The sequence below is a fragment of the Sus scrofa genome, chromosome 1 (assembly GCF_000003025.6).
Source record: "Sus scrofa isolate TJ Tabasco breed Duroc chromosome 1, Sscrofa11.1, whole genome shotgun sequence".
Lineage (NCBI taxonomy): Eukaryota > Metazoa > Chordata > Mammalia > Artiodactyla > Suidae > Sus > Sus scrofa.
In genome coordinates, this window is record NC_010443.5 from 57,440,724 (window position 1) to 57,454,449 (window position 13,726).

At 41.1% G+C, this 13,726-nt stretch overlaps 1 protein-coding gene and 1 pseudogene across 4 annotated transcripts in view; one reads left to right on the top strand and one right to left on the bottom strand.

The window, feature by feature from the left end:
- ANKRD6 (ankyrin repeat domain 6) overlaps positions 1-13,726 on the top strand; it is a 210,316-nt gene that overhangs the window by 2,777 nt on the left and 193,813 nt on the right. The window lies entirely within an intron of this gene.
- LOC106508886 lies at positions 11,286-12,937 on the bottom strand (annotated as a pseudogene).

Sequence of the window (13,726 nt, forward strand, 5' to 3'; positions counted from 1 at the left end):
CAGGTCCTTACCTTCTAAGCCACAATGAGAACTCCCAAACAAACATTTCTGCAGTAACCTGGAGTTCCTGTAGAACTTAAAAGCAGGATATTGAGAGTAAGGTGCAAACCTCAAAAAAGCTGAAGGTATCAAAGTGCTTGGATGGGGCTGTCTCTGTCAAGGTCTCCCAGTCCCACTGGCGCTTTCCTTGGCACAGGCTTTCCAGGGTGTGTTCTGTGTAGGCGAGGCCCAGTCTCTTCCAACATAGCTTGGAGGCTATAATTTTAAAAGATTTGCTTGAGTCTCTCAGAATTAGAAAAACAGTAATTTGTGTGCATGTGTTTCAGAAGTTTTAAAAAAGATACCAGTTATCCAGGGCACATTGTATGGGATTTGAAGGATTAAGCTGACTGAGAGTGACCTTTAGAAACAGTTTTAGGGAGTTCCCGTCATGGCTCAGTGGTTAACGAGTCCGACTAGGAACCGTGAGGTTGTGGGTTTGATCCCTGGCCTTGCTCAGTGGGTTAAGGATCCGGTGTTGCCATGAGCTGTGGTGTAGGTCACAGATGTGGCTCAGATCCGGAGTTGCTGTGGTTGTGGCATAGGCTGGCGGCTACAGCTCCGATTTGACCCCCAGCCTGGGAACCTCCATATGCTGTGGGAGTGTCCCTAGAAAAGGCAAAAAGACAATAAATAAATAAATAAAAACAGTTTTAGGAGTTCCTGTTGAGGCTCGGCAGTAACGAACCTGACTGGTATCCATGAGGATGCAGGTTTGATCCCTGGCCTCACTCAGTGGGTTAAGGATCCAGCGTTGCATCTAAGTCTTGGCTCTGGTCTGGCGTTGCTGTGGCTGTGATGTAGGCCGGCAGCTACAGCTCCAGTTTGACCCCTAGCTGGGGGACCCCCATATGCCTTGGGTACAGCCCTAAAAATTAAATAAATGAATACATAAAAATAAAAAAAAAAGTTTTAACCTAAATTCTTCTTTTCCTGGTTATAATATTTGTGTTAAGGACTTTATTTCTTTGGGCTGAATCACGGCTCTCCTCCAGTGAATCTTAGACAACTCTGTCACTTCTTGGTTAAGGCTAAGATTTTTAAACTTTGTTCGTGTCACCCTTAGTATCACAGTAATTTTTTCACAGTTCCCCTAAGTCTTATATACTTAGTAATAAGTTGCAAACAATATAATAAAATCCTCACAACATAGAAGCTGAAATAAATAATGCACATAAACTGAAAAAGAGAAAGAAATATCATTCTTAAATAACCACAGTTACAAATGGGCTGTGTGATCTTGTGCTTCTTTTCAAACTTTGAGGTAAGATTGGATCCCAGTCTCATTTGTGATTCCACATTAATTTTTCTGCAGCATCTGCTTTTTATCATAGCAGCCTTTGGAAAACCCAGGTTTTGTAGAGATATGATGTCATTGATAAGAACGAAATGCAGTCTAATGTAGAAACTGTGAGCTACCTCCAGTTTGTAGGTTCAGCAGTGACCAATGCATTGAGTACACTATTTCCCTTGAAATTTTTGAGTATCCTAAGTTGACCCTGTGAATTTGCTACAGCTCCCTGCAGTGCACTGTTGGGGAATTGTTGCTCTATTGAAAAGTAAAACCCCCTTCCCAGGAGAGAATAGTTACTGAGGAAAGTGTCTTCCTGAAGCAGCATCAGGTACAACATAGTGATTCAGTATTTTTATAGAGGAGTTCCCATCATGGTTCAGCGGCAATGAACCTGAGTAGTATCCATGAGGACTCGGGTTCTATCCCTGGCTTAAGGATCCGATGTTATTGTGAGCTGTGGTGTAGGTCATAGATGCAGCTCAGATTCTGAGTGGCTGTGGCTGTGGCTGGAAGCTGTAGCTCTGATAGCCTAGGAACTTCCATATGCCATGGGTACAACCCAAAAAAGACAAAAAATATATATATATATTTATAGATAATATTCAGCATCTTATGGTTTTAGGGTGTAAAGTAGAAAACTGCATTGCAGATAATAAAATGTGAATTTAGCAAGAATGAATTGTTTTTTCCTTTCTGTCTGTAACTTAAAATTGAGAGAATGTTGGAGCATCTGTTTAACTATTAGGATCTGAGTGCTTGGCTTTTTTTCAGCTTATATGCCATTTATAGTTATTGTAAAATATTGGGTATAGTCCCCATGTATACAATATAGCCTTGTAGCTTATTTTAATAACTAATAGTTTGTACTTAGTGCTTTACCCCTATATTGCCTCTTCCCCCTTCCGTTTCCTCACTGGTAACTACTAGTTCTCTGTATCTGTGAAATCGGCTTTTTAAAATTACATTCACTAGTTTGTTGTATTTTTTAGATTCTTTATGTAAGTGATATATCATACAGTATTTGACTTTCTCTGTCTGACTTATTTCACTTAGCATAATGTCCTCCAAGTCCACCCATATGGCTGCAAATGGCAAAATTTTATTTATTTTTCTGGCCTAGCAGTATTCCACTATGTATATAGACTTTGTCTTCTTTATCTGTTCAACTGTTGATCAACACTTAGGTTGCTTCTTTAGCTTGGCAATTGTAAATAATGCTGCTATGAACATTGAGGTGCATGTATCTTTTCAAATTAGTGTTCTTGTATTTTTTGTATATATATCCAGGAGTGGAATTTCTGGTAGTTCTATTTTTGGCTTTTTGAGAAGCCTCCATACTGTTTTCCACAGTGGCTGCCCCAATTTATATTCCCACTGCCATTGTAGAAGGGTTCCCTTTTCTTCACATCCTTACCAGCATTTGTTATTTGAGTGGGGGTTTTTAAATATACTTTATTGGCAAAGTTTCTTTTCTTTCTTTCTTGTCTTGTCTTAACTCACTGAGCAAGGCCAGGGATTGAACCCATAACCTCATGGTTCCTAGTCGGATTCGTTAACCACTGCACCACGACGGGAACTCCTCTTTCTTTCTTTTTTAATTTCTACACTATTGGCACATGAAAGTTCCTAGGCCAGGGATTGAATTTGAGCTGTAGCTACAGAATAGCTTCGGCAACACCTGATCCTTTTAACCTACTCTCCCAGGCCAGGAACCAAACCCATGCCTCCACAGCAACTTGAGCTGCTGAATTTGGATTCTTAACCCACTGAGTGGGAACTCCCTATTTGTGTACATTTTGATGATAGCAATTCTGACAGGTGTGAGGTGATAATCTCATTGTGGTTTTGATTTGCATTTTTCTTATTATTAGTACTGTTGACCATCTTTGCATGTGCCTGTAGGCCATCTGGGAAATACTTAATATTTTCATCTAAAACTGGGAAAAGGGAAGTTCTTGTTGTGGCGCAGTGGAAATGAATCTGAGTAGGAACCATGAGGTTGCGGGTTTGATCCCTGGCCTGGCTCAGTGGGTTAAAGACCTGGTGTCGCCTCGAGCTTTGGTGTATATCCCAGACACCCGCTCGGATCCTGAGTTGCTATGGCTGTGACGTAGGCCGGTAGCTACAGCTCTGATTCGACCCCTAGCCTGGGAACCTCCATATGCCATGGGTGTGGCCCTAGAAAAGGCAGAAAGACAAACAAAACTGGGAAAATATATGTAAGGTTTAAAACATTTAATTTAAATTTGGGAGTTTAGTGGTAGCTGAATGGACTTAATTTCTATATCACTGATTTGTCCTCAGGTCAAGAATGGAGATTATGAGAAATATTTTTAAGATAGTAAAAAAAATTCTAAAAAAAAAAAAAAAAAAAGTTGGGAGTTCCCATTGTGGCGCAGTGGAAACGAAGCTGACTAGTATCCATGAGGATGTGGGTTCAATCCCTGACCTTGCTTAGTGGGTTGGGGATCTGGTGTTGCCATGAGCTGTAGTGTAGGTCGGAGATGTGGCTTGGATCCTGTGTTGCTGTGGCTGTTACAAAGGCTGTCAGCTGCAGCTCCAATTTGACCCCTAGCCTGGTAACCTCCTTATGCTGTGGGTGTGGACCTAAAAAGCAAAAAAAAAAAAAAAAAAGTGAATTTGGAGTTACTGCTGTGGCACAGTGGGTTAAGGATCTGGTATTGCTGCAGCTGTGGCATAGGTTGAAGCTGTGGTTCAGAAATTCCATTCCTGGTCCAGGAATTTCATATGCCTTGGGTGCAGCCAAAAAAAAAAAATGAATTTAATGAAGCTATCGGCAAATATTCACCAAGAATGGAAGAAATAGCCCAAAGTAAACTTAGCCCCTGGTAACCACTTCTACTTTCTTTCTCTATCAGCTTGACTACTCTAGAGTCTCATATAAGTAGAATCACACAATTATTTGTTCTTTTGTGACTGGTTTATTTTGCTTACCGTAATGTCTTTGAGGTTCATGTGTTCTTTTTGCAACTTTCATGTAAGACTAATGCTGTTTTAAATAAAGTTAAAAAACCAAAACAAAACCCTGCATTGATGGTGCCTCACTCCTGGACTAAACCAAGGCACAGATGTTAGGGACAGAAGAGCCACAGAGTGACATTATCTCTCTTTCCCTCCTCCTTCTCCCCAGTCATAGGGGAAGAAATGCAAAAAAGAGCTATGCTCTCTCTTGTGTAGGGAAGAGTCTGCACTGTTTACTAATAGGTTCCTATATCAGCCTGAGGAGCAGCTATTTAATCTCCTACTAAAATAGAAGTTCTTAATCTGAGGTTCTTTGATGGGTTCAGATGCTATAGGAGCTCCTAGAATTTAAGTATTAAAGTATAAGTGAATGCTCTTATATATATTTGAGAGGGAAGACATTCCACAGCTTTCATCATATTCTCCAGTGGTCCCCTAATTAAAAAATGGTTAAGTAAGCACTACAAGAAAATACTGTTTACAAAGCTCTACCCACCCATAAGAGCCTCTTTCACATGCGTGTCTTAGCCCCTCTCAGTTTTCTGGCATATATTCTGCCTTAACAGCCTCTAGAGGTTTTCTTTCTGTTCCAACCTGGGAGAAGTCTGAACAGTTCTTCTCCCTCAGAGCCTGCAGCCATTCTCTCCTGTATCCTACAAAGTCCAGGGCTTATTCCTAAAGGGCCAGAGGAACCCCAAAACGAACCATCTTGGAGTCCCCACTGGGCAGATGTGGAACTAGAATCTGTGTAGGACTCAGCCTCACAACTGTCTGTCCCTACCCTCCTTAGGCTCCAGCAGAACGGGAAGAAATAATGAAAAACCCATGAAGTGGTACTGAAGGACTGATGCTTAGCAGATTCTGTCTCAAGGAGTGCAAATCTAATTTTGAGATTTTTTTCTGTCATACACTTCATGTTTTAAATGTACTACAAATATATTACGCAATGCATTCTACCTTGTGGGGTATCCAGTGATTTTGGTGAGCTACTGTAGTTATATATTGTTATAAAATTTGTTAAGTATGTCACAATTTAATTAATAGAGCTCTCCAGTCATTCAGACTGGTTTTTAATTCATATGACTAGATACCATAAATGGGAAAAATTGGAGCTTGCAGGTTTTTCTTATGCATATGATTCCTCCATATTCGCATTCACCTTAGAAGCCCTTAAGTAAATCATGATTTGACTCATTTATCCAACTCAAATATATTCTGTTAAGGTAAGCTAACTGCTGTAACAAGCATCTCCACATCTCAGTGGCTTAATCCAATAAAAGTTAATTTCTAGCTCACACAAAATCCAAATGAGTTATTCCTGGTAGGGCAGCTGCTCTTCAAGTGGCTCAGAGATAAGGGGTTCTTCCATCTTGTTATACCACCATCTTTAACACGTGGTTTCCAGCATCACTGTAGGGGGGAAGAGAGTATGGAAGAGGCATACCAGATTAACTCCCTCCACTAGCAAGTGAAAACTCCACTCTGTTCACATTCCCCTGGCCAGAACCAGCTCAGAGCCCCATCTCAATTTATGGAGGCTGGGAAATACAGTCCCTGACTGAACAGCTGCTTCTGAGCAATAATCGTTTACTTTGGAAGAGGCATAGAACTCTTTGGTAGATGAGTAGCTATCTTTTATATTAATATGCTAGTCTTTTAACTGTTCAATTCGTATGGTATATTTCTCACTTTCCAAACAGCTGTGTGTATATGAAATGCTATGTCTTCGTAGTATGAGGTATGGATGAGACCTTCATACAGGAAACAATTTTGTTGTAATTGTTGAGTATATAAAAATGGAATTAAAGGAGTTCCCATCGTGGTTAACTAATCCGACTAGGAACCATAAGGTTGTGGGTTCAATCCCTGGCCTCACTCAGTGGGTTAAGGATCCGGTGTTGCCCTGAGCTGTAGCGTAGGTTGCAGATGCAGCTCAAATCCTTCATTGCTGTGGCTCTGGTGTAGGCCAGTGGCTACAGCTCCATTAGACACCTAGCCTGGGAACTTCCGTATGCCATGGGTGAGGCCCCAAAAAGACAAAAAAAAAAAAAAAAAAAGGAATTAAGCCATCTAGGTTTGTACATTAGGGAACGAAGTTTGTTCAGAGTCATCCAACCACTTAGAGAATTGTACATTTGAAAAAGATGGAACAAAGGAAGATTAGCAAAGAACAAGAATATGCATGTTTTATGGGTTCATGAATGTTATCATAATAATGTAAAACTACTTCTAACTGCTGGCAGTAGGCAAGAATGAAATTTTTCCTTTTAAAAAACAGTCTTCACCATGAGATGTATTACACAATCATAAATGTATGTTTCAGTTTTACTTATTTGGTCTTAAAGGAAGCAAAAGTTAGGGCTCTTAATCTTATTTGCTGGAGGCCAGTTTGTTCCTAGGAGGGTGCCATTTTGCTATCCAGCATCTGACAGCTAGATGTGAAGACTAGTAAGGGATTAATAAAAGATCTTGTGAGGGATTTCCCTGGTGGTGCAGCAGGCAGAGATCTGGCATTGTCACTGCAATGGCTTGGGTCGCTGCTATGGCACAGGTTCAGTCTCTGACCTGGGAACTTCCACATGCTGTGGGTGAAGCCAAAAAAAAAAAAAAAAATTGTTTGAAAGATCTCAGTACCTAGTTGGACTCATGGAGAAAATGGCCCACAGGTTAGGTCATTACACTAACTAAATGGGCATCTGCTTCACAGATACTGCATTGTTTACAAATTGAAGGTTTGTGGCAACCCTGTATCGAGCCAGTCCATCTGCATCATTTTTACAATGGAATTTGCTTATTTTGTGTCTGTCATGTTTGGTAGTTCCTGCAATATTTCAAAAACTTTTTCATTGTTATTATATTTGGTAAGATGACCTTTGGTAGTGATCTTTGGTGTTGCAAAAAGATATGATTTACTCATATCTTGATGATGGTAAGCGTTTTTTAGCAATAAAGTATTTTAAAATAAAGATATGTACATTTTTAAGATAATGCTATTGCACACTTAATAGGGTAGTTAAAGTCTAGGGTAAATATAACTTTTATATATAATTGAAAACCAAAAGACTTGGGTGACTTGCTTTATTGCAATTATTGACTTTATTGTGCGTCTGGAACAAAACCCACAATATCTTCAGGGTCTGCCTGTAGTAATGGTTCATTGCTAGTTGAAATTGGGCTTTTCTACCTAAGGAAGAGGTCCAAATAATTAATATTTACCATCTTTTAAGTCCTAATTTTTAAAAAAGTTATATTTTATGCTGCTCACGTTGGAATTAAAGATTTACTAGACTAAAGGTCAGCAAGTTATAGCCATGGGCCCAAACTAGCCCACTTTCTGTTTTGTAAAGTTGCGTTAGAACACAGCAATACTCTGATGTACATAATGTCTATGGCTGCTTTCACATTCTCCTAGCAGAGTTGAGAAGTTGTCCCAGAGACCGTATGGCCCACAATACCTAGTATATTTACCATCCCTTTACAGAAGACTTAAAACTAGTATAATTTGGTTTCTAGTGAGGATTTACTTAATCCTAGCCCACAGCTTGCCATCATAGTGAGGATAATAAAACCCACCAAAGTAGGTAAAGTAGATTTTAAATTAAGTGATCTTAGACAAGTTAGTAAATTTATCTTCTGGTTAGGTATCTGCTTATCTGTCTTCCAGTAGGCTACCTTAGACCAATCCGTTTTCAAATTATCCTGCCCAAGAATTATTGGAAAACTATTCAAATTCAAGAATGCCCTCCCTCATTCCTTAAATCCTGATTTGGCAGGTCTGGGGAGAGGCACGTGTAACAAGCACCCAGATTCTGATGTAGGTGGCCTGGACTTCAAGTATTTCAGACCCTTGTGGCAATTTGTCTTTGGGTCCTAAGAAATAGTTTCTCTGGCAGCTCCAGATAATGCTTCTGGTCTTGCTCAGAATCAAACCTTGCCTTCTTGGAACCAAGAGGAGAACGCCCAGAGGCATCAATCATCAACATTCTGAGCAAGTGCAGAGAGACCCGGCAGAGGGCATATTGTATAAATCAAATCATTCCCTGCCTGACCGCACCTAAACAGCCATCTGCTGCTTTCTTCCAAATAGAAAGAATGATAGGGAAGTTGGCACCGGGGCTTCGGAGAAAGTGACTGGTTTACATGGAGCTCTGAATACCTCTTGATGCTAAGAGAGAACCAATTAAAGCTAAAATTAGCGTGATGACCCTGAATGAGCTGTCTCCTTTAAAAAATCAAGATAAAAGTTAACAGCAGAAGGAGGTATCCTGAAGGGAAGAACCTAAGTCCAGGTGCTTTATAGATGCTTTAAGAACGGATGCTATTTAATTGTTTATAATTTCCTTAATCTCCAGAATGTATTATCCTGGGTTACATGATACTTAGTGAATGGCTTGCTCACTGAAGCCTTGTTTTCTTCCATTTGCTAGTCAAAAACTTTATAGTAAAGAGTTGCAGAACCAGTAATGAATAATAGCAATACCACCTGGCACTAGTTGGATTTTTATACAATATGGAAAAAAGTGAGAATCCCCCTCAAAAAAAACTTCCAAAAACAAACAAACAAAAAAACTTGGGGGAGTTCCCGTGGTGGCTCAGTGGAAACGAATCTGACTAGTATCCATAAAGATCCGGGTCCATCCCTGGCCTTGATTAGTGGGTCGATGAGTGGTTTGGGGATCTGGTGTTGCTGTGAGCTGTAGTGTAATTCGCAGATGCGGCTTGGATCTGATGTTGCTGTAGCTGTGGTACAGGTCAGTGGCTGTGGTACAGGTTGGCAGCTGTAGCTCCCATTAGACCTCTAGCCTGGGAACCTCCATATGCCTCAGGTGCGGCCCTAAAGAGCAAAACAACAAAATAAAATTGAAAAATCAAAGAACCTCAAACTTTCAGTACTTAATGTAAGTGGAGCTGTGTTGCTGTTGAGAAGCAGTGTTTTAAAACTGAGAATCAGATACCTTTAAACATTTTCCAGCATTGTTACCCTGTTGAAATAAAATCTGGATGTTTGATTGGATGTAAGCCAGGGTATTTTGTACTTTGAAGTGTAAGTAAAGTAAACACTTTATCATCCAATGAAAGACTTACAGCTAATTGGATACCTTCCTGCTGGGAGATGTCTTGGGAAATTGATTTCAAAAACATAGGCTAATAGAGGTTTAAAGAATCCTGTGTAAGATTATCAAAGGATTCCTTTCCATAATGAGTTCCCTTAGACCCAGTATATTTAATATGTGATTGGAATTACTAATCGTTCAAAGTATATTCAAAGTATACCCTCTTTAAGGGAGCCCATCATTGCCAGGAAGGTAGGAATACCATTGGGAAACACACTCTCAAAATGTTCCTAAATAAATAGCCGTCTTCTACTTTTATTAAAATGATTATTTTTTTGGCCTGTGGAAGTTCCCCAGCCAGGTATTGAACCTGTGCCACAGCAGTGACTGAAGCCACTGCAGTCACAGCACCAGATCCTTAACCTGCTGCACCATAAGGGAACTCCTAAAATGATAGCTTTAGTTTGTTCCTTTTTCTCCCTTCCAAAAAAAAAAAAAAAAATATGCAACAGGTCTGATTTATCTCTAGATACCAGAATTTCTTTCCTTCCTATTACTAAACCCCTGAGAAAGGCCATTTTTGTTTGTTTTTTGTTGTTGTTATTTTTTGTTTGTTGGTTGGTTGGTTTGGTTGCACCCATGGCGTATGCAAGTTCCCAGGCCAGGGATTGAATCTGAGCTGCAGCTGAGACCTATGCCACAGCTGTGACAATGCCGGATCCTTAACCTGCTGTGCTGTGGGGAAGAAAATAAGGCTTCTATCTTTAAAAGGCTAATTTGAAGAAAATAAGTCTTCTATCTTTAAAAACAGAATAATAAAACAGATTATTATTATTTTGTCTTTTCTAGGGCTGCACTGTGGCATATGGAGGTTCCCAGGCTAGGGGTCCAATCGGAGCTGTAGCTGCCGGCCTACGCCAGAGCCACAGCAACATGGGATCCAAGCCACATCTCGAACCTACACCACAGCTCATGGCAACACCAGACCCTTAACCCACTGAACGAGGCCAGGGATTGAACCCACAACCTCATGGTTCCTAGTTGGGTTTATAACCCACTGAGCCACAACAGGATTCGTTAACCACCAAGCCACGACGGGAACTCCAGATTATTATTTTGATGTACCAAAAATGAATTGTCTTAGAGTTCCTGCTATGGCACAAGGGGATCAATAGTGTCTCTGGAGCACTGAGACACAAGTTCGATTCCCAGGCGGGCACAGTGGGTCGAGGATCCTGGGCTACTGCAGCTGTGGTGTAGGTAGCAACTATGGCTCAGATCTAATTCCTGGCCTGAAACCTTCATATGTTGCAGGGCAGCCAAAAAAGAAGAAAAAGAAATATGGCACACATGGAGTTCCCTGGTGCCCCAGTGGTTAAGGATATGGTGTTATCATTGCTGTGGCTCGGGTTTGATCTCTGGCCTGAACTTCTGCATGCCATGGCCAAAAATAAACAAAAGCCAAAGTTGTCTTGACATTCAATGCATTTCTGTCTTTTTAAGTTCTAAATTCATGAATTTATATTCTTCCCTTGGAATTTAAAGGGTCAAAAACACTAACACTGTGCTTATAATTGACTGGTTATGGAGTTCCCACCATAGTGCAGTGGAAACAAATTTGACTAGGAACCATGAGGTTGCAGGTTTAATCCCTGGCCTCATTCAGTGGGTTAAGGATCCAATGTTGCTGTGAACTGTGGTGTAGATCACAGACACAGCTCAGATCTGGCATTGCTGTGGTTGTGATGTAGGCCAGTAGCCATAGCTCCGATTGGACCCCTACCCTGGGAACCTCCATATGCCACAGATGTGGCCCTAAAAAGAAAAAAAAAGACTGATTGTGTTAAGAGCAGTCATGTTTTTCTGTCTAAAACTAGAACACACACTATTGTATGAGATTTTGTCCTAGGACTTTTGTGCGGTTTTTTATTATGGCCTTCTCTCCCCTTGCACCTGCCACCCCCTCCCCCCGGAATTCCCTTAATAATCAGAAACATTAACTTTGAGGGTAAGAAAATAAATCTTAAATTGGATAGAAGTTAATATCCCAGTTATATAAGGCATACTTATTATTAGTGGGTTTTTTTTTAACTGTATAAACTGTTTGTTAATAGACAGCACTGACACATTTATTTCATCTTGGACAAACCCACGGTGCGGCCACGGCGGCCTGTGGTCACGGCATGCTGGCCTCGAAAGCAAAGTCCCCAAAAGTGGCGCAGCCCTCTCTGGGCCCAAATCTACAGTGGCTCCAGATCTTCATGGCGCTTGTTGTCCAGATCATTAGCCAGGACCTGGCTGTCTTTTCCATCCTTCATGTCCTTCTGTCTATTTAAGAACCAGTCTGGGACCTTGTATTGGTGTGGATTCTGCATAATGGTGATCACACATCCCCCCTCATCCTCCGTGAGCTCTCCTGCCTTCTTGGTGAGGTTGAGGTCTGCTTTCCTCAACACACAAGTGTTTCTTTCTTTCTTTCTTTCTTTTTTTTTTTTTTTTGTCGTTTTGCCTTTTCTAGGGCCGCTCCCGCGGCATATGGAGGTTCCCAGGCTAGGGATCCAATCAGAGCTACAGCTGCCAAGCCTACACCACAGCCACAGCAACTCGGGATCCGAGACACGTCTGCAACCTACACCACAGCTCATGGCAACACCAGATCGTTAACCCACCGAGCAAGGGCAGGGATCGAACCTGCAACCTCATGGTTCTTAGTTGGATTCGTTAACCACTGAGCCACGACGGAAACGCCACACAAGTGTTTCTTTACCCCACACTCTTAACTGCAGTGACAGCAAAGGCAGTTTTCCACTGCGAATTGATGTTGGTGTTGAGTACTCGCAAAATGTGCTGGGACTTCGCAGGGGTTATTAGAGACATGGCAGTGGCCTCAGCGGCAGCGGCAGCGTGCAGGCCTTCCATGGAAGAGGTATTATTAGTGTTAATGAAAGGTGTGTATACAGTGAAGAGAAAACACATTCCCCAAATCAGTAAGTGGATAGAGGCCATGATGGATTTTGTATGGAAAAAGCAATGTCAGACGCTATTGGGGTATTTAAGTGAAGGGGGAAATCCTGCGTTATAGCACTACATCAGAAGGGAAAGACTGAGTATTGATTGTAACCCAACCAGATGCCATAAATCCACAGCATCACTGTCTCGGCCAAACAATAAATGTCATCCATTAAGTTGAGTGTATTATTGCCCTAAGTTCAGTGAGGCCAAAGTGTTTTACTGTTCTCTGCAAAGACTAATCTCTCTAGCTGAACAAGAGTTTAGGAAAAAAATTGTTAAGATTAGTGACTCTCTCTTGGCCTCCCTACATATTTGTCTTTTTCTTTCTGATTAGCATTAAGTAATGTATCTTAAAACCCCAGGCCTCCGCATTCAAGCCTGGCCGAATTACCTCTCTTGGAAATGGACAATACAGATGCCCTTCAGGGGAAGGCTGTTTCACGGGAGACTGGCAGGCTTTAAAGAGAAGAGTGCGACCTGGCCGTCAGGAGGGCTTGGGTTCCAATTTCATGTCTGACAACAGCCTTTGTGCCCTCTGCCAAGTCACTTTCTTACTTCTGTGGCTTTTCTTTTCTTTTCTCTTAGAAAGATGACCACTGGCCTGATGTTTCAGACAGGTTCTCATTGACTAGTCTCCTGCTCCCATGGATTTGAGGCACAAAAGACTTTTTTTTTTTTTTTTTTAGTTTAACAAGTTCTAATAAGCCAAATACCCTTAAAATGGTGATTCCAATCAGGCAATTGATCTTTGCCAATCACCCCAGAAGCCCTTACATGGGTCATGTCTTAGTCATAACTCTCTCCCTCCCTCCAAATTTACTAAAATGGCTCTATAAAGAAAATAGAGCATGCCCAAATCCTGATAGGCTGGCTTAACAGTCAGTGGGGGAAATTGTGCTTGTTCTGGAACCTTTACATGTTTGGTTTATCAAGGGTAGTGTGGTTTGCCTTTTCCCCTTCCTATAATTTCTCATAAAGAACAAGCACCTGCTATATGCTTTGATAAACTTTCATACTCCTGTTGAAGTTTGGATCAGTTTCCACCATTTTATCCTTCATGCTTTCAAATGTTGTGAAGTATCTACTGAAGCTTCTTTAAAGTTATTGAAGCGTCATTTCTTCACACTGTGTCTCTCCACACTTTCCTCATTTATGGCCATCAGTTCCCTTCATTCAGTTCCTTTGGCTGCACATCTAGAGTCTTCAAGTGGTAGCCATGTCAACCTCAGCCATTTCTTCTGCGACTCCATCTTATTCCATTCAGATTTCATTTCCAACGTTACCACTTTTCTTTGCTGCACTTTCTTCTTTGTTGGCCAATTACCTCTTTTATTTATTTATTTTT